Source organism: Hemiscyllium ocellatum, chromosome 12 (genome assembly GCF_020745735.1).
Source record: "Hemiscyllium ocellatum isolate sHemOce1 chromosome 12, sHemOce1.pat.X.cur, whole genome shotgun sequence".
Classification (NCBI taxonomy): domain Eukaryota; kingdom Metazoa; phylum Chordata; class Chondrichthyes; order Orectolobiformes; family Hemiscylliidae; genus Hemiscyllium; species Hemiscyllium ocellatum.
In genome coordinates this window covers 69,957,772-69,976,470 of record NC_083412.1, presented here as the reverse complement: position 1 = coordinate 69,976,470, position 18,699 = coordinate 69,957,772, and the positions used below count along the sequence as shown (strand labels likewise).

Sequence of the window (18,699 nt, the reverse complement as noted above, 5' to 3'; positions counted from 1 at the left end):
GCGGTGGAGATGCGTATTTTCAATTTCTAAATTAAGGTACACCAAAGGATGGGTGGGGTATTTAACTCTTTTTCTTTCTTTAAAAGCTTTTTATTTTATTCATAGTGGTATTCTATAAAGTGTTTGTTTTTCTGCTTGTACTCATGGTGCAGCTCTAACTGGGAGAAGTGAAGGTGGGTGGGATGGTTAGATGCCCAATTATGGGCAGTTTCAGATGAGTAGTTGCCCATTCCAGGCAGAGGGTGAGTTCCCCTATACAGTGCCATTGGCACTTTATATGTTGGATTGTCTTTTGGTTTATGTTGTTTTTAAATTTTAACAGTTTTGTAGGTTTGTTAAATGTAGTGGTTTTAGTTTATGTAGTTTTTATGTTCAGTGGATCATGTGACACTAAGGTTCAGCAATTTGTAGTCCAGGTTCCTCCTGTCTGGAATTTAAATGTTACTGCAGAAGGTTATGGTTAATTACTTGACTAAATGATGGAGCTGGAATATCAAGGGAAGTCACTTACAAATTAAGAGGAAGAAGATACTCTTGAGTCTTAGAAATGCGAAGGTGGATATTGCTTTGTTACAGGAGACACACTTTGATGAAAGGGAGTATTTTAAATTACAGCAGAATGGCTTTGTCCGAGTTTATTTTTCATCATTTAGCAGCAGAAGTAGGCAAGTGGCTATATTGGTTGGGAAGAATCTCCCATTTAAGTTATTTAGAGTGTGTTAAAGACACACATAGGAGGTTTGTAATTTTTAAAGCTTTGACAAATGGGGACGAATATGGTGTTTTAAATTTTTATTGTCCCCCAGCTCATCCCCTTAAATTTTTGGTAGATATGTTTTCTGAACTGATAAGTCTAGAGTCCCTGCACATCATTATGGGGGGAGATTTTAACTGTCTCATGGATTCCACAGTAGACAGGTTGCCTTAAGATCCATCGAGACCCTCTGCAAACTAAACAATTTGTGGATGCGTGTGTGGAATTAAGGTTGGTGGACATTTGGAAACGTTTCCACCCTACGGACAGGGATTTTACATTTTTCTCCAATCCGCACAGATGCCAGGATTGATTGTTTTTCTGGCCCCTGTGGCAACACTGGACTTGGTGGCATCTTGGACGATTGGTAATATTACCATCTCTGATCATGCTCCAGTTACCTTATGGATAAGGTTTAGGATGTTACAGCGGGTTCTAGGCACCGGTGAATGGATCCCTTTATACTCAAGGAAAATACGTTTGTGAAGTATTTCTCGAGGGAGTTTCAGGCATTTCTAGACATTAGCTCAGGCCTGGTGGTAGTCCATCTGTCTTTTGGGAAACTGCTAAAGCCTCCGCCAGGGGGTTAGTTATTTCCTATTCCACCAGTAGAAAGCAGCATGAGGGTGAGCAGCAACATCTCCTCGAAGCACAATTGAAGGCAGCTGAAAAGGCTTACTTTGACAGACCCTCGTTGGTCAAACTACAGACGATTATGGCACTATGGTCTGCATTGAATTCTGTGCTCACACAGATGGCAAAGAAGGAGCTTGCTTTTGAAAAGCAAAGGTTTTATGAGCATGGTGACAGAACAGACACATACTTAGCATGTCTCGCTAGGAAAAGGAGTGCCCCACAAGCCATTACGGCGATTAGGGAAGGGTCGGGGAAACTAACATGTGACTGGAAAAAAAATTAATGTGGTGTTCCAGAGATTTTACTCTAAGTTACACCAATCTGAGGGTTTTGAGGAGGGTTGGGCCAAAATGGAATCTTTTTTAAGGATCTGGAGCTCCCAGGCATGACCTCCGAACAAAAGCCGCCTTATCAGAGCAAGAAGTGCAGGAAGCTGTGAGGCAGCTCAGAGTGGAAAAGCGCCTGGTCTGGATGGATTTCCCAGTGAATTCTATAAGGAATTTATAAACATACTGTCAGGCCTGATGCTCATTATGTTTAATGATTCGTACAGTCATGATTGGCTCCTGCCATCTCTGAGCGAGTCCAATATTTCATTTATTCTTAAAAAATAGGAAAGAGCTGGAGTACTGTGCTTCATACAGGCCCATTTCACTCTTAAATATAAACTTTAAAATCCTCTCTAAGACTCTCACTTTAAGGCTGGAGACTGTTTTATCTTCGATTGTTAATGAGGATCAGATGGGCTTCATACAGCCTCCAATAATGTTAGGAGGTTACTTAATGTAATTCTAGCACGTCAAAAACAGTCAATACAAGGACTGGTGATTTCTCTAGATGCAGAGAAGGCATTTGACCGAGTTGAGTGGCTGTACCTTTTCTATACTCTGGAACGGTTTGGTTTTTATAAGTCTTTACAAGATGGGTAAAAGTTCTCCACAGTGGCCCTCTTGCGGCGGTCATTACCAAAGGGGTACGATCAAGCAATTTTAATATTTTGAAGGGCAGCCGGCAGGGCTGTCCCCTTTCACCATTGTTTTTTACGTTGGTGATTGAACCATTGGTGGAGGCCTTTCGTGGGGATCCCAATATATCGGCCCCAGAAGTGGGGTCAAAGTTACATAAGATTTCATTGTATGTGGATGACGTCCTTTTTTGTCAAATCAAGCAGTTTCAGTGCCTCGCCTGATACAATGCAACTCCGCGTTTGGTGCTTTTTCGGGGTACAAGATTCATTTTGCAAATCGAAGGCTATGCCTATGAGTGGTCTTACGAAGGAGCTAGCTCTTGTGGGTGAACATTGATTCCTATTTAGGTGGTCACGGGGGTTTTGTGTATTTTGGGCATATTCATTACTCCAATTCTGGATCAGCTGTTCAAAGCCAATTTTGTTCAATTATTTGACAAAATTAAACAAGATCTTCAAAGATGGGAGGCACTTCTGTTCTCCTTATGGTTGGGTTGGATAGCACTTAAGATGAATAATCCCCCCCCATTTGCTATACGCTATATAGATATTTTCCCTGATTTACAGTCAGCAAATCTTCAGGAGACTGAACGGCTCGTTCAGTTCCTTTTATTTGGCATCGTAAGTGGCCCCTCATTAAATTAGCTAAACTGCAATTGCCTCAGATTGGGCGGGAGTGGACCTTCCAGACATTAAAAACTATCAACTAAGCTCGCTTTTATCCTATGTGAATTATTGGGCTTGTGGGGATCCTCTGGTTAGATATTGAAGCCTCCCAGGCAAGGTGCCCCCTTACTAGTTTTCTGTTTTTGAACAATATAAGGACAGTTAGGGACTTTTGCCATAATCCAATAGTCATCAATACTGTTAAAACATGGAGTGCAATTCGGCAGAGGGAAGACAATAATGGTTAAAAAAATGTTCTGCACCTTTAGTGGGTATGCCGGGTTTTCAAACGGGGATGATAGATTCAGGCTTGAAGCATTGAGCAGCTAAGGGTGTGTCTTGCATGGGTGATTTATTTGAGGGAGATGTAATGATGTCCTTTGATCAATCAGCTCGTATTTCTGTACTAATAGGGACCTGTTTCATTTTATTCAAGTTAGGGATTTTATTCAAAAATAGGCTGCACTTTTGACTGATCCCGACAAATTCAACATAGAGAGGGGTGTGCTCACTGGTAAGAATATACATTCTGTCAGTACTTTATATCATCAATTGGGGGGGTGTGCCGCCTCGGATGCATTCAATTGACTCTGCGGGTGTGGGAGAGAGAGCTAGGTGTTGAAGTTTCCTCAGAGGCATGAGAAGACATTTGGGAAAATGCAAGAAAGATATCAATTTGTAATAGGACCCATACCTTACAGTTGAAGATTCTCCAGAGTCCACTTGGCTCCGGACCATTTGTCAAAATTCAAACCAGGGGTATCTTCAACATGTCTCAAGTGCAAGGTCTGTGTGGGCACTCTTACCCATTGTCTCTGGTCTTGTGGTAGGGCCCAAACATATTGGAGAGCAGGTGCAATGGAGAGGATTTTGGGTGTAAGGGTGGAGAAGGACCCGATTTCTCTTCTCTGAGCCTGGCCAGTGTGTTCCCTGTAGACTTGCATGAGAAAAACGCTTTTCAATATCCTCACTTTCTGTGCAAGAAAGAATATCTTGCTGTGTTGGGTATCCAAAAAAACCCCAAGCCTGCTGGGTTTCTAGAAGATTGTTATGGAGCATACTCCCTTGGATTTTCTCACAAGTATGGTACACCACAAAACTGAGAATTTTTATAAGACATAGCAGGTCTTCTTGGAATATCTGGACACAGATTTATCTGCCACACTAACAAGGGCTTTTACATAGCCATCATGTTTGTGTTTTACGAGTCCATTATCCAGGGAGGAGGAACTATAAACATATGAGTGTCTTGTTTGGCTGAGCTGAGTTACTACTATTTATTAGTTTAGTATTGTATATTTAGTTAAATAGCTAGTTTGATTTTTTTAATTCTATATTTTTCTGTATATGTTTATACATTTGTTCATGAGGATGGGTTGGGTTTTTAAAATTTTTTTTGTACTGCTTTGAATTGTATTGTTTTGCATTTGTAGTACTTAAAAAATCTATTTTTTCAATAAAAATATATTTAAGGTAAAGATGACTAGCAGAGGTGTGTGATTTCAGGCTAACAATGAATGAGATGCTGAAAGTCCATTTTGAATGTGGGATTAATGATGTAACCATGCAAAAATGCCTATGAGCTGAAGCCCAACTGGACTTCAAACATGCACTCCAAAGGACTTTGTCATTAGAAAGTGGAGCATGAGAGTTTTGGGCATGCCAATGGAAGTGGACACCCTCAACTGTCTGACTGAGCTTGGGGAACACCACGTGAGTGTAGGCAATCCCAGAGCCTCACGCAAGGCAAATCCTGAACAAAGGGCAAAAGTGAGGACTGCAGTTGCTGGAAATCAGAGTCTAGATTAGAGTGGTTCTGGAAAAGCACAGCAGGTCGGCCAGCATCCAAGGAGCAGGAAAATTGATGTTTCGGGCAAAAGCCCTTCATCAGGAATCCTGAAGGGACCAAAGGTAAGCCCACAGCAAAACCCCACAACAAAATGAACTGCGATTGGACAATAACACATGAAAATTTGCTAGACCTCATGGAGAGTAATCCTTCATGGGACTTGATGAAATTGACATTTAACTGGAAAAGCTAAGTTTCAGGTCATGAATCATGTGGATGCTTTTAATGTTTTAGTCTAGCTGGAAAGAACTTACCAAAGATTGCCATACATCTCAAAATGCATTTCTCCTAAGAGCCAATGATCCTTACCATCCATTGTATGACCATGTGGTTTTTAGTATAAGAACCGGTGGATGTCAATGACCTGCAATATTTATCACTTTGACACTCCTGCAAAAATGACAGACTGTCTTCGTCGAAAAAAAGTTTGTCTGTTTGGAGATTCCACTGTGCGTCAGTGGTTTGAATATTTAACTCAATCCATTCCAGGTGAGATGATTATTGTATCTTTTTGTTTCTCTAGTTTCGTACAAATTTGAAAATGTCTGCCCAACCTTTATGTGCAACTGTCCACCTGTTAGCCTATCTCTCTCTCTCTCTGTCTCTCTCTCTCTCTCTGTCAGCCTGTCTATTTCACTATCATCTTGTCTGTAAAAGCGATAATATATCAGAGGCATATATGACACTTGAAATTGGTCAATTGGACTTTTAAAAACTATTCTCTGTCTTCCATGACCATGCTGTTTCACTGCAGATCCCACATGACTTAATCTTCTGGACAAGACCGACCGTCATCAAACATCTTCATCACTTCCTCAAAAAATCTTAATCAAATTTGTGCAACCAGCCGTTCCCCTCACTAAGCCGTACCGACTATTCCTAATGAGTCCATTCCTTTCCAAATGTGAGTAAGTCCTCTCATTAAGAATCTTCTTCAATAATTGCTAGACAACAAATCTAAAGCCCAACTGGCCCATAATTTCCTGGATTGCCTCTGTTGCCCTTAAAAAAAAACAAAGACTCTTCTCTCTTTAATATGAGTTAGAGTCCATTGATCCTAATGTTAGTTCTTACCTTGTGCTGGTTTTCAAGAACATTCCAGATCTTCTTCTGGATCTTTTGGATCATTTACAACACTGGATCCGTTAGTTCTGAAAAGCTGCTTGTTACCAGGCAAGATTTTCAGACTTCCCTGGGGATTATCCATTACTCAGGGTGTAAATTGGAACTGAATAGGTTGTTTACATCTTCATAATTCAGTAAAGGTACCATTGGATCCTCAGGCAAATATTAGGTGTTTGCTTTTCACTTCTCTGTGATTGTTTTTCATTTTTATTTTATTGAAATTGAATACTGTTCAGTGTTAGGCTATTCCTTGTTATTTAAAAAAAATTTTCTCTGTTTACTTTTCCACCTCTGTTTCCCTTCATTTTTGTTGCTGGTGCCACACGACTGGCCATGTCTCCATTAGGAGTGTTGTTTCTGGAATTCCAGCTCTGTAAAGTTAACATTGTAAGTTTGTACCAACTAAGGAGTGATGATGTCACTGGCTTTCTTTTTCATTTCACAATAATTTGAAGAAAGAAATTTATCTGGACAGAAATAAACATTCTTACTGCAGAGAAGTGTTTTATGAGCAGTATTGATTTTTGAAAGCTTTACATCAATTCTGTCAGGAGCATTTGGCTTCCTTTTCGAACACGATAACTGGCGGCATTTGGGGTTTTCTTCACAAACGCGAAGGCAGGGCTTCAAGCTTGAAAGATTTTATTCAGAAAGAAATTAATTCTGTCTTCTGGTTGGTCAGTGTCTATAAGGAGTTCTGTAAGGCTGTTTCAAGTTCAAGAGGCTGATGCTGCTGACTTATTGTTTGGATCATTTATGTTCAAGGCTGCTTTCTAGTTGATCTTCAATTAGATTTCCAAATATTTACCACTGAGATCTTAAACTCTTTATTTACAAATGGTGACCCAGGATATGAGCTTTTCCTCCAGCAGAGCTTCTTTATCTGGTGTGGCAATACTTGTTATTGCTTGTATTATAAGAAATTAAGCACAGGGGAAATGGTATTGAAAGATCCAGCAAACATTTTAGTTGGCTGTTAGATGCAATTATTACACCCACCCACACCTGATGGTTTGGAATATTCTTAATCCATTTGTTTGCAATGGAAGAACATTCTGCTTGTACCATTTCACGCTTCAAGCCACCTCCAAGAAGAACTGTCGTCTAGTTAGTCTCCAATCAGTTTCTGAAATAACCGCAAAAAGCATTGGGGTCTTTTTCACAAATGGCCACCATTGCTAACCATGATAGCATGCATTGCTGAAAGCAAAATTGCATCTGATTTGTAGTAATGCTTGATAACATAAGAAATTGAGTGTGATATTGAAGAATCCAATATTATTACAGCTAGCAATTATACACACACATTGCTTTTTGAACCATATAAATGTGTGAGCCAACAGTAAGCTATTTGATTGAAGGCTACTGAAGCATGCTACCCAGTTGCAATGTTTCAAATGACACTTGGGGTAAGATGGGGTATAAAATCTTTATACATTCAAGTCACTTCTATAATGCAGTGATGATATCATTAACTAGTCTTGTAAAGATGTACTGATATATACAATATTAAATATAATACAGACAGGCAGGATGCTGGAAGAACACAGGGTGCTTGGCTGGCGGTGTTGTTCCAGCTTCCTGCCTGTCTAATTTGGATTCCAGCATCTGCAGTCTTCTTTTGTCTCTAAATACAGGTTTTAGTGCTATCTCCAATAATGAGAAGGCCAGGGTCTTGGAACCTGAAGTGCAGCTACAGACCTGATGGGTGGACTTCAGTAGGGCTGATATTTATGGTCCCTTAAGGACTAAATGCGAGCAGACTGCATGAAGCCTTCCCGTTCAATCTGACTGTGGGAAATAGGGAGTTGGTTAGCTCAGTCAGGTGGACTAGTGGATTACAATGCAGAGTGGTGTCCAAGAGTAGATTTAATTCCTGCAAGAGCTGAGTTTACTATGAAGGACTCTGTCTCAAAGTTTCCCCTTGCCTAAGGCATTGTGACCATCAGGTAAAACCACGACCAGTCATCTCTCTGTAATGAGGGAGTAGCCCTATGGTGTTGTAAGACTATGGTAACCATAACTTCTCATTGAATATGGGAGGCAGGTTGGAGCTGGAGTGGAAGATGGTGGGAAGGCCACCAACTTAATTTTACAAGCCCCTTTGCTTTCATATCCGTTGGCTGGGTGAGCCCTGACATTAGATCATGAAAACCTTCCAAGTTCAATGCATCAGTACTCCACCAGGTGGTGCTGAATCTCAGGGAAACATCACAAACAGTTGCAAATAATTCTAATTTTTGAGGCACGAAAATTAGTGAATCCCTGACTGTTGCCAAATTAATTAAAATTCCAATTGCTTATTTCGATAAAAGTTATTGTTTTTTTCCTTTCTTGATGATAATGCAGTAAACAGCTTTACAGTTCAGTAAATCTGAGGCAGCCTCCTCATGGCTTCTTCTATGACTTTGTCCCAAGTTTCCAGTCCCTGATCCAACCTCCATCCCAGTAACCTTCCCCAAGTTATTGCTGTCTTCACTGTGTTTTGTAGCATTTCCCATCTCAGAATAAAGCAGTTCTGATGATTGCTGTGGAGTAATCCTGACAGTAATATAACCTTAACCTTGATTCCTGCTCTTTCTCACTTTGTGAATTGCTTCCCCTCCGAGCTCAAGTTACTAATTTCTATCATTTGTGTGTGTTGCTGCAGCTGTCAGGCCATTACCTCCATTCCTCATCGATTACTGTCCTCTCACTGACTGGATCATGTGTCAATATCTGAACCAGTCTTTGTTAATCATTTTGCTGCAAACACAGACTGTTCGAGAAAGCCAGCAAAATGTCAGAACCTGTGCAGAGAAATAGAGTTAACATTTTGAGTCTGGTCTGACTCTTAAGAAAATAATTATTTGTGTTGGAATTGCAGAGTGATACTCGCAGAAATGTTTTTTTTTGTTCAACATAATAGCCCAGAATAGGTAGAAATTCCTGCTGTGCAATCAGTAATGTATTAATTTACTGAGTTGACTCTGTATAAGTTCTATCGGGTGGCATTCAATCAACAGTGATGTCCTCCAGGATATTCTAAACTCCATGACCCCACAAAGTTGATTCAAAATTTCTGTACATTCCCTCAGAACTACTTTTTCGGGAAGATGAATAAAACTGATACTATATTAGTCTGTTACTGTAATGTCAGCAGAACACTGGGAACAAGTCAGCGGTCTGTCTCTTCAATGGAAAATAGAACATGATTTAAGGGGAGAAAATATAAATTGTCATACAATAGCTGAAAGCAAACAAATAAGATACGTAGAAAATGGAACATATAAAACATTGCAGCCCTTTGACCCTCGATGTTGTGCCAACCTATGAAACCAATTTGAAACCTATCTAACCTACACTATTCCATTATCATCCATATATTTATGCAATGAACATTTTAGATGCCCTTAAAGTTGGTGAATCTACTACTGTTGCATATAGGGCATTCCACACCCTTACGACTCTCTAAGTAAAGAACCTACCTGTGACATCTGTCCTATATCTATCATCCCTCAATTTAAAGCTATGTCTCCTCGTGCTAATCATCACCATCTGAAGAAAAGGCTCTTACTGTCCACCCTATCTGGAAAAGTACAGCACAGAAAAGGCTTTTTGGCACACAAATGTTGTGCTGAGGATTAATCCTAATGTAAAATATCTTCACCTACACACCCCTCAATTCAATGCTGTCCATGAGCATGTCCAGCAGTCACTTAAATATCCCGAATGACTCTGCTTCCACCACCACCGCTGGCAACGCATTCCATGCATTCACAACACTCGGTGTAAAGAACCTTCCTCTGACATCCCCTCTATACCTTTTTCCTAATATCTTAAAATTATGACCCCTCATGCCAGTCAATCCTGCCCTGGGAAAAAGTCTCTGGCTGTTGACTCTATCCATGCCTCTCATTACTTTGGATACCTCAATCAGGTCACCTCTCTTCATCCTTCTCTCCAGAGAGAAAAGTCCAAGCTTATCAATCTCTCTTCATAAGGCAAGCCCTCCATTCCAGGCAGCATCCTGGAAATGGTTTAGATCAGTGTGGTGCTGGAAAAGTACAGCAGGTCAGGCAGCATCCGAGGAGCAGGAAAATCGATGTTTTGGGCAATAGCCTTTCATCAGGAATGCGTAGCATCCTGGTAAACCTTCTTTGCACCCTCTCCAAAGCCTCTATATCTCTCCTATAGTAGGGTGACTAGAACTGGACACAATATTCAAGTGCGGTCTCACCAAGGATTTGTAGAGCTGTAGCAAAACCTCATGGCTCTTCAACTCGATCTGTTAATGAAAGCCAAAATACCGAGGGGTGACCTTATAGAGGTTTACAAACTTATGAGGGGCATTGATAAGGTAAATAGGCAAAGTCTTTTCCCTGGGGTCAGGGAGTCCAGAACTAGAGGGCATAGGTTTAGAGTGAGAGGGGAAAGATATAAAAGAGACCTAAGGGGCAAGTTTTTCACACACAGGGTGGTACGGATATGGAATGAGCTGCCAGAGGAAGTGGTGGAGGCTGATACAATTGCAACATTTAAGAGGCATTTGGATGAGTATATGAATAGGAAGGGTTTGAAGGGATATGGGCTGGGTGCTGGCAGGGTTGGGATATCTGGTTGGCATGGATGGGTTGGACCAAAGGGTCTGTTTCCATGCTGTACATCTCTATGACTCTATGACTTGGGTGTCAACTTTGAGGGATCGTGTACTTGAACACCCAGATCCCTCTGTTCCTCCACACTGCCAAGAATCCTTTCTTTAATTCTATATTCAGCATTCGAGCTCGACCTTCCAAAATGCATCACTTCACATTTATCCAGGTTGAACTTCATTTGCCATTTCTCAGCCCAGCTCTGCTTCCTGTCTTTGTAGTGCTGCAGCCTGCAGTAGCCCTCTATACTATCGACGACACCCCCAACCTTAGTGTCATTTGCAAATTTACTAACCCACCCCGCAACCTCCTCATCCTAGTCATTTATAAAAACTACAAAGTGCAGAGGCCCGAGAACAGAGCCCTGTGGGACATCACTCACCACTGACCTCCAGACAGAATATATTCCATCTAGAACCACTCTCTGTCTTTTGTCAGCCAACCAACTCTGAATCCAGATTGCCAAATCCCCTGTATCCCATCCTTCCTGACTTTATGAATATGCCTATCACGGGGAACCCTATCAAATGCCTTGCTGAAATCCATAAACACCACAGCCACTTTTCTACTACCATTGACCTGTCTTATCACTTTCTCAAAGAACTCAATAAGATTTGTGAGGCATGACCTGCCCCTCACAAAGCCATGCTGACTGCCTTTACTCACACTATGCTTTTCCAAATCGTCATAAATCCTATCTCTCAGAATTCTTTCCAAAACTTTGCTGACCACAGACACAAGACTGATCAATCTGTGATTGCCAGGGATTTCCCTAGTACCCTTCTTGAAAAGAGGAACAATATTCGCCTCCTTGCAATCCTCCGGTACAACTCCCGTGGAGAATGAGGAAGCAAAGATCTTCATCAGTGGCTTAGTAACCTGCTTTCTCGCTTCCCATGGCAGCATAGAATAAATCTGGTCTGACCCTGGGGACTTATCAATCTTAATGTTTTCCAAAATTTCCAGCACATCAACTTCATCAATCTTGATCTGGTCAAGCCTGTATCCCAGCTCCTCAAAGTTCTCATTCACAACAAGGTCCCTTTCCTTAGTGAAAACCAAAGCAGAAAACCCATTTAGGGCTTCCCCTATCTGCTCAGACTCCACGCACAAGTTCCCTACGCTATCCCTGATTGGTCCTACCTTCTCCCTGCTCATTCTCTTATTCCTAACGTATGAGCAAAATATGAGTATCTAATACTCTGATCATCTTATATGTCTCAATTAAGTCACCTCTCAACCATCTCTCTAACAAAAATAGCCTCAAGTCCCTCAGCCTTTCATCATAAGACCGTCCACCCATACCAGCATCATCCTAGTAAATCTCCCTTGCACCCTTTCTAATGCTTCCACATCTTTCTTATAATGTGGCGACCAGAACTGTACACATACAGCAAGTGTGGTCTCACCAGAGTTTTGTATAGCTGCGACATGACCTCATGGCTCTGAAACTCAATCTCTCCACCAAGAAAAGCTAACGCATCACATGCCTTCTTAACAACCCTATCAACCTGGGTGGCAACTTTCAGGGATGTATGTACAAGGACACCAAGATCTCTTTGCTCATCCACACTACCAAGAATCTTACCATTAGCTGAGTACTCTTTATTCCTGTTACGATTCCTGATGAAGGGCTTTTGCCCGAAACGTCGAATTTCCTGTTCCTTGGATGCTGCCTGACCTGCTGCGCTTTAACCAGCAACACATTTTCAACTCATCCAAAGTTAATCATCTCACACTTTTCTACATTAAACGCCACTTGCCACCTCTCAGCCCAGCTCTGCAGCTTATCTTTGTCCCTCTTAACCAGAAACATCCTTCCACACTGCAACAATGTCACTGACTTTAGTTTCATCCACAAATTTATGAACCCATCCTTCTACACCCTCATACAGGTCATTTATAAAAATGACAAACAGCAGTGGCCCAAAACGGATCCTTGCAGTATACCACTAGACCTGAACTCCAGGATGAATATTTCCCAAACACCACCACCCTATCTTCTTTCAGCTAGCCAGTTTCTGATCCAAACTGCTCAATCCCATGCCTAAAGTTCTGCAAAAGCCTACTGTGCAGAACCTTATTAAATGCTGTATTGAAATCCATATACACCACATCAATGGCTTTGCCCTCATCCACCTGTTTGATCACCTTCTAAAAGAACTACAGGAGGTATAGACTCATTTCTCAGCTCCCCTGTGTTTGCTGCATGATACCAATGCACACTTAATGTCTGTAACTCATTCATTAGAATAGCAGATTGGAAAATTTTGAGATCTACTGTCTGCAATTGAGAACCCTACACTTCCAAAAGCTATGAACATCAGCAACATTGTGGCTTAGAATGTCAAGTAATTTTACTTTTTGTGTTTTAGTTCTGAAAACATTGGATCTTGGTAATCCTATCAAGATTGGTCCTCATCTTGCAGTGAACGTGGAGAACAACATTGTGGTAAAATTTTGTCCTCATGGTCTTCCCATCCAATTCAACACCTTTTCAAGACACCTGCGTTATGTTTCAAATGTACTGGATGAAATTAGAGGAGGAGGAAACACAGTCATAGCCATTACTTTAGCAGCCCATTTCACCCCTTTTCCTGTTGAAGTCTCTATTCGGAGAATATAGAATATCAGGAGATCAATTCTACAGTTACTCGACAGGAGCCCGGATACACTGGTTGTCATAAAGACAGCCAATGTCCGGGAACAGCCCCCACACATCATTAGCTCTGCCAGTGACTGGTACGCTTATCAGTTTGATTCAGTGATGAGGAAGATGTTCACAGGCATCAAAGTGGTATTTGTTGATGCCTGGGAGATGACAATAGCACATTACCTTCCTCACCATATACATCCCGGGAGTATTATTATAAAGAATGAAATAGATGTGTTTCTTTCACATGTGTGCCCTTCTGTAAAATAAAATTTGTATGGAATCAGTTATAACTAAGATTTTTTGTCATATGATTCAAAATTTCAAGTATAACTTCATATTTTTAGGGTGTCTATATCATCATTGCTACAGGATATCACGATCTGACACTTGTCTAATAAACCTGGTCTGAACATGCCCACTGAATATCTGTGCATGTCACACAAACTGATCAATCATTCAGCACCTCCCCATACCCCTGCTCACACAATCTCCCACACACACAGCACCTCACCTGCACAGACTCTCTTTCACACATGCACACACAATTCCTGAAGCAACTACACGCACTTACTCTCATACGTGCATACACTTTCTCTCTCTCTCACACACTCACATCGCCTTCCATGTATGTGCGCATACACACACTGATCCTCTCACACACACATCTTCCATATACACACACACTTTCTGATTTGCACACACTCACACCAACTTGCATACATGTCAACAAACAAACAAACACACATGCTTAATCCCACCCACACAGACATGCACACTGCTTTCTCACTCACACATGTTACTGTACAATTAAGGTGCAGTTGGGGTGCGATTATGTACAGCAGGTTGGTGAATGCAGACTCACTGCTCCATCCATCTTTCTGCTTCCAAGGGGAACCAGTGGGTGGTTCCTCAGCACAATGTTTACCCTTCTCTACATGTGGGTTAATGTCACCTGAGATGTTGTACTGAGAAGGCTGCAAAGAAGTTCTCAAGTACAGCTGGGACTGCGAGTTCTGTCATGGAGTTTGCCTCCACATTCACAGTGCAACAGATGGACTCTGAGGTCTGCACAATGTCCTCTGTATCCTCCAGAAGCCTCGACAGTGCCAGGAGGCCAGTACACCAAGTCTCTCAGTGAGCATGCTTACCAATGCTCTCTGTTCACTGCCCTCTCAATGTTCCTGTAAAAGTTCTCTCCAACAGAACTCGTCTGTGATCTTCCCAAGCCGCGAGCTCCCCTTAGTCTGTTTCGAGTCCACTCCTGCTCAGCAACTTACTGTGTACTGATCCCGATTCTGTTGAACCTCTCGGTTATGGTCAGTCCCAATGTCTGAGCTGGTAGCAGTGTCAGATCAAGTGATGGTGTCTCCACGTCCCTCGTGTGGTTTCCTGCCTCTTTTTTTATTTACCTGTGAGGCATGGGCATCATTGACTGGCCCAGTGTTTATTGCCATCTCAAGTTGCCCTTGAGAAGGTGGTAGTGAGCTGTCTTCTTGAACTACTGTAGTCCATGTACTGGAAGTAGACTCACAATGACGTTGGGAGCAATTTCCAGGACTTTGACAAAACAACACTGAAAGAACAGCAATATATTTCCAAGTTAGTGGTTTTGAGGGGAACTTGCGGGTACTGGAGTTGCCATGAATTTTCTGCCCATGTCCTTCTAAATGATTGTGGGTTTAAAAGATGCTGTCTAAAGATCTTCCGATGAGTTTTATTTCCCAGTCAATTTCCATAGTGCAACTTGTAGACAGTACACACTGCTGCTATTCAGTGTTGGTAGTGATGGAAATGAATATTTTTTGGATATGGTGCCAAGTAAATGGGTTACTTTGACCTGAATGGTGTTGGTTCTTGAGTGTTTAAGTGTTATGCCTGCCACTGCTGGAGGTATATGGAGACAGGGAGAGGCAGGTGTGAAGTTAGGCTCTCTGGAAGGTATCTGAGGATATGTTGAAACATGGAAATATTCTTTGTGATTCCAAAGTGCTCGCAAATGCCATGGATGAGTGATGATCTTGTACGTTGTTCAGTATGAGGAGTGAGTTGTTTATTCAGGCAAAGATGGGCAAAGGCACTGACATTAGCCCCCCCCCCCCCCGTGTGAAGTCATTGAACTTATTGTAATATTGTAGCCAGGTCTTTGAGGTATTCACCCTCCTGGATACCTGCTCCTACTCACTTTGAAAGTATTCCATGAGGACGCGTGATCTTCCAGAAAACATCCATTGCCCACCTCTATGAGTAAGGCCTCTAGCCCAGAGTCTTTTCTGTGGTCACTTGACATGGAGAGGGAAGACCAACTTGGAGAACATCCTGGTAAGTCTGCTGTCGAACCGGTAACATTCCTCGTCGCTACGGTTGTTTCAGCACACTACTCTGATATTGTTAATGGTGACTTGAAGGATGTCTAGCAAGTTTAAAACCACAAAGGATACTTCCAATGGTGGCACCATCAGTGGTGTACTACTTGGCTTCCCAGATGATATTTTAACTTGTAATTATATGCACTTACAATGAGAACCCACTGATGAATTTGAACTGAAGCAACAGGATGCGTGGTCTTGGTCCCTTTGAATAGCCCTAGCGGAAGCCTGCTGCAATTACAAATTTGCATCCATGAAGGTATTGACAGAACTTTCTCACTCCAAAGATAACTGCAAAACCTTCCTTCTCTAACTGTGTATTTGCCTTCTGCATCAGTCAAAATCAGGAAAGCACATACAATTGGACATACCTCTCCATCCTCTCCATGAGCCAATATTACCCAGATACCATACAAGGAGGCATCACATGTCAACACCAGATTGTGCTTTGGATCATAATGTGCTCAGATGATGATACCTGCTTCTTCACTTCTCTGAAGGCTATGTCTTGGTGACAACACTATTTCTAGGTCTGACCCTTTTTCAGCAGCTGATGTAAGGGTACCAGGATGGAGGCCAGGTTACGGATGAACTTTCCATCTTAATTCACCAATCCAAGGAAAGACCCACTTTCCAGTCCAGACGTGGGAGCTGGGGGACCTTTGATCGCTCTCACTTTATCTTGCACCAATCTTGTTGACTCTGTAGCCCAAGTAGGTCACTTGGGGTCCCAAGAACACACATTCTTCCCTTCTAGGGTGTACACTGTCGAGGAGAAATGGGTAGACCTTGTAAAATGTCCTCCATCATCTGCTGAAAAATAGCACCGACTGATGATACCCAAAATGGCAGTCTCATATATTGGTACAAACCTTTCTGGGTATTAATAGGTGCATACTTCTGGGATTCCTCATCTAACCACAATAACAAGTACACATGGCTCATGTCCAGCTTCGTTCCCCACACCAGCTTTGTGCATAAGTCCTCTATAAAATAGATTGGGTATTTATCGAGCTGTGAGAAACAGTCGACCATTTGTTTAAAATCCCCACAAAGACGAACCAATCCATCAGGCCTCACAATCGGTATGATTGTGCTGCCCATTTGCAAACCGGACTGGTTTGATCACCCTTTCACTTTCCAGCCTCCTGATTTGTGCTGCTATTTTAGCATTTACTGTAAATGGCATTGGGTGGGCCTTACAGAATTGGGAATTGCTTCCCGGTCAACATGCAAGGTGACCTTGTCTCCTTTGACAGTTCCTCGACCTTCCTGAAAGATCTCTGGGTATTTAAGTAGGACTTCTTTCAGGCAGCCATTTTTTAATGGAAAAATGTTGAGCGAATCAAGGAGAATGTTTGTCAACCAATTTCACCCCATCAGGCTTGAGCCTGAGCTTTTTACTAAAATCAGTGGTAACTGAACCAGCTGCTTCTCATTGGCAGACCAGACCCTAAGTTGTACAATTAATGTGAAAAGGTTCCCCGGTACAGTCTCAGTCTAGCCAATGTCTTATGTAAACTTCACAGTTGGAGTCTACAGTGTTTACTTTAAAAGACTGGTTCAGCAATCATTGATATAGTCACAGCGGTATCAACCTCCATTTGAACCGGGTCACCGTTTAACCATTTATCTTGATTGATTATGATTTGGATGTTACAAAGCAATTTAACTGTTCAAGCTAGATGTAGGTGGGTTTTCCATGGTGTGCATTCTCCTGGATACTGGCCCATGAGTAATCTGACTCCATTTAGGAGTAATAGGACTCTTTAGCTGTCGAAAATGGCTTGCCATCCCAGATCTTGAAGAAAATGTTGACCATTCGGCTGAGGCTTGGCCTTGTTTTGGAGTTTTGCTTTGAGCTAACCTAGAATACTTCTGTTCAGAATATGGTCTGACTGAGGCGATGCAATTGACTTCACACAAGTGGTGTCCCCAAAGCTCAGTCAGTCTGATGAGGGTGTCCACGTCCATTGGCTTATCCTGAAACTTTTCTGCTCCATTTGCCACATTTTCCAATGATAAAGCCAGTTGTAGTGCCTGTCTGAAGTCCAGTTGGGCTTCAGCTGTAGGCACTTTTGCAGGGTTACATCATTAATCCCACGTACCAAACGGTCTCTCAGCATCTCATTAGGAGTTAAACTAAAGTCACATGCCTCTGCCAGTCGTCTTAACCTTATCAAGAATCCCAATAGATTCCTCAATTATAAAATTGCCGAATAAAACTGATAGCATTTCAGAATTACAGGAGTCTTGGGATTGTAATATTCCTTAGCTAAATCCATCAACTCTTGAAAGGTTTTAGTATCTCGTGCCACAGGGAAAGTCAGGCTCCTAATAATTGAAAAAGCTGCAGGTTCACAAGCTGTCAGGAGAGTTAGTCATTTCTTTTCATCTGCTCCAATGTCATTTGCCTGATGTGTCAATAGCACATTCTTTTCACATTCCAGTCCCAGTTTTTGATGGCAGAATGAAATGAGTCAAGCTTCCCAAATAACTGCATAATGCTCAAAACGCTCATCCTGACTCAAAGGTGACTGTCGCGAGTGAATTTCTTCAAGATTGCATTTTTTTCTCTCATCATCACTGAAATAACTCCACAGAGAACAGTATCCTGTCACCAAGTTGCACTTTATTTATATGTGGAGAGTACTTGATACTGTCCCAGCTCCCTTCTATCTGGCTGAACTCATTCAAATCACTTTAACGTGTATGTGAGAGAATGCATTTGTGCATCTGCTGGGGTTTGCGAGAGAATGTGTGTGTGAGAAGGTCTGTGTGAGAGATTGAGTGCATGTTTGTGTGAAAGAAAAAAGATGTGTATTTGTGTGTCTGTGAGAGACCGTGTGTGAATGTATGAGAGAGCATGTATGTGTGAGAGAGAGAGTATGTGTGTGTTTGTTTTGTTTGAGTTTGTACGAGAGGACATGTATATGAGTTTTTGAGAGCATGTGCATGAGAAACAATGCAAGAGTGTGTGTGTTTGTGTAGAAAGTTTGTAACAGACAGAGAGTGTGTGTGTATGTGTGAGAAAGAGTGTGTGTGT

At 41.8% G+C, this 18,699-nt stretch overlaps 1 pseudogene; it reads left to right on the top strand.

Moving 5' to 3' along the window:
* Positions 1-13,554, top strand: part of LOC132820610 (NXPE family member 3-like) — a 36,423-nt pseudogene extending 22,869 nt beyond the window's left edge.
* The last annotated feature ends 5,145 nt before the right edge of the window (positions 13,555-18,699 follow it).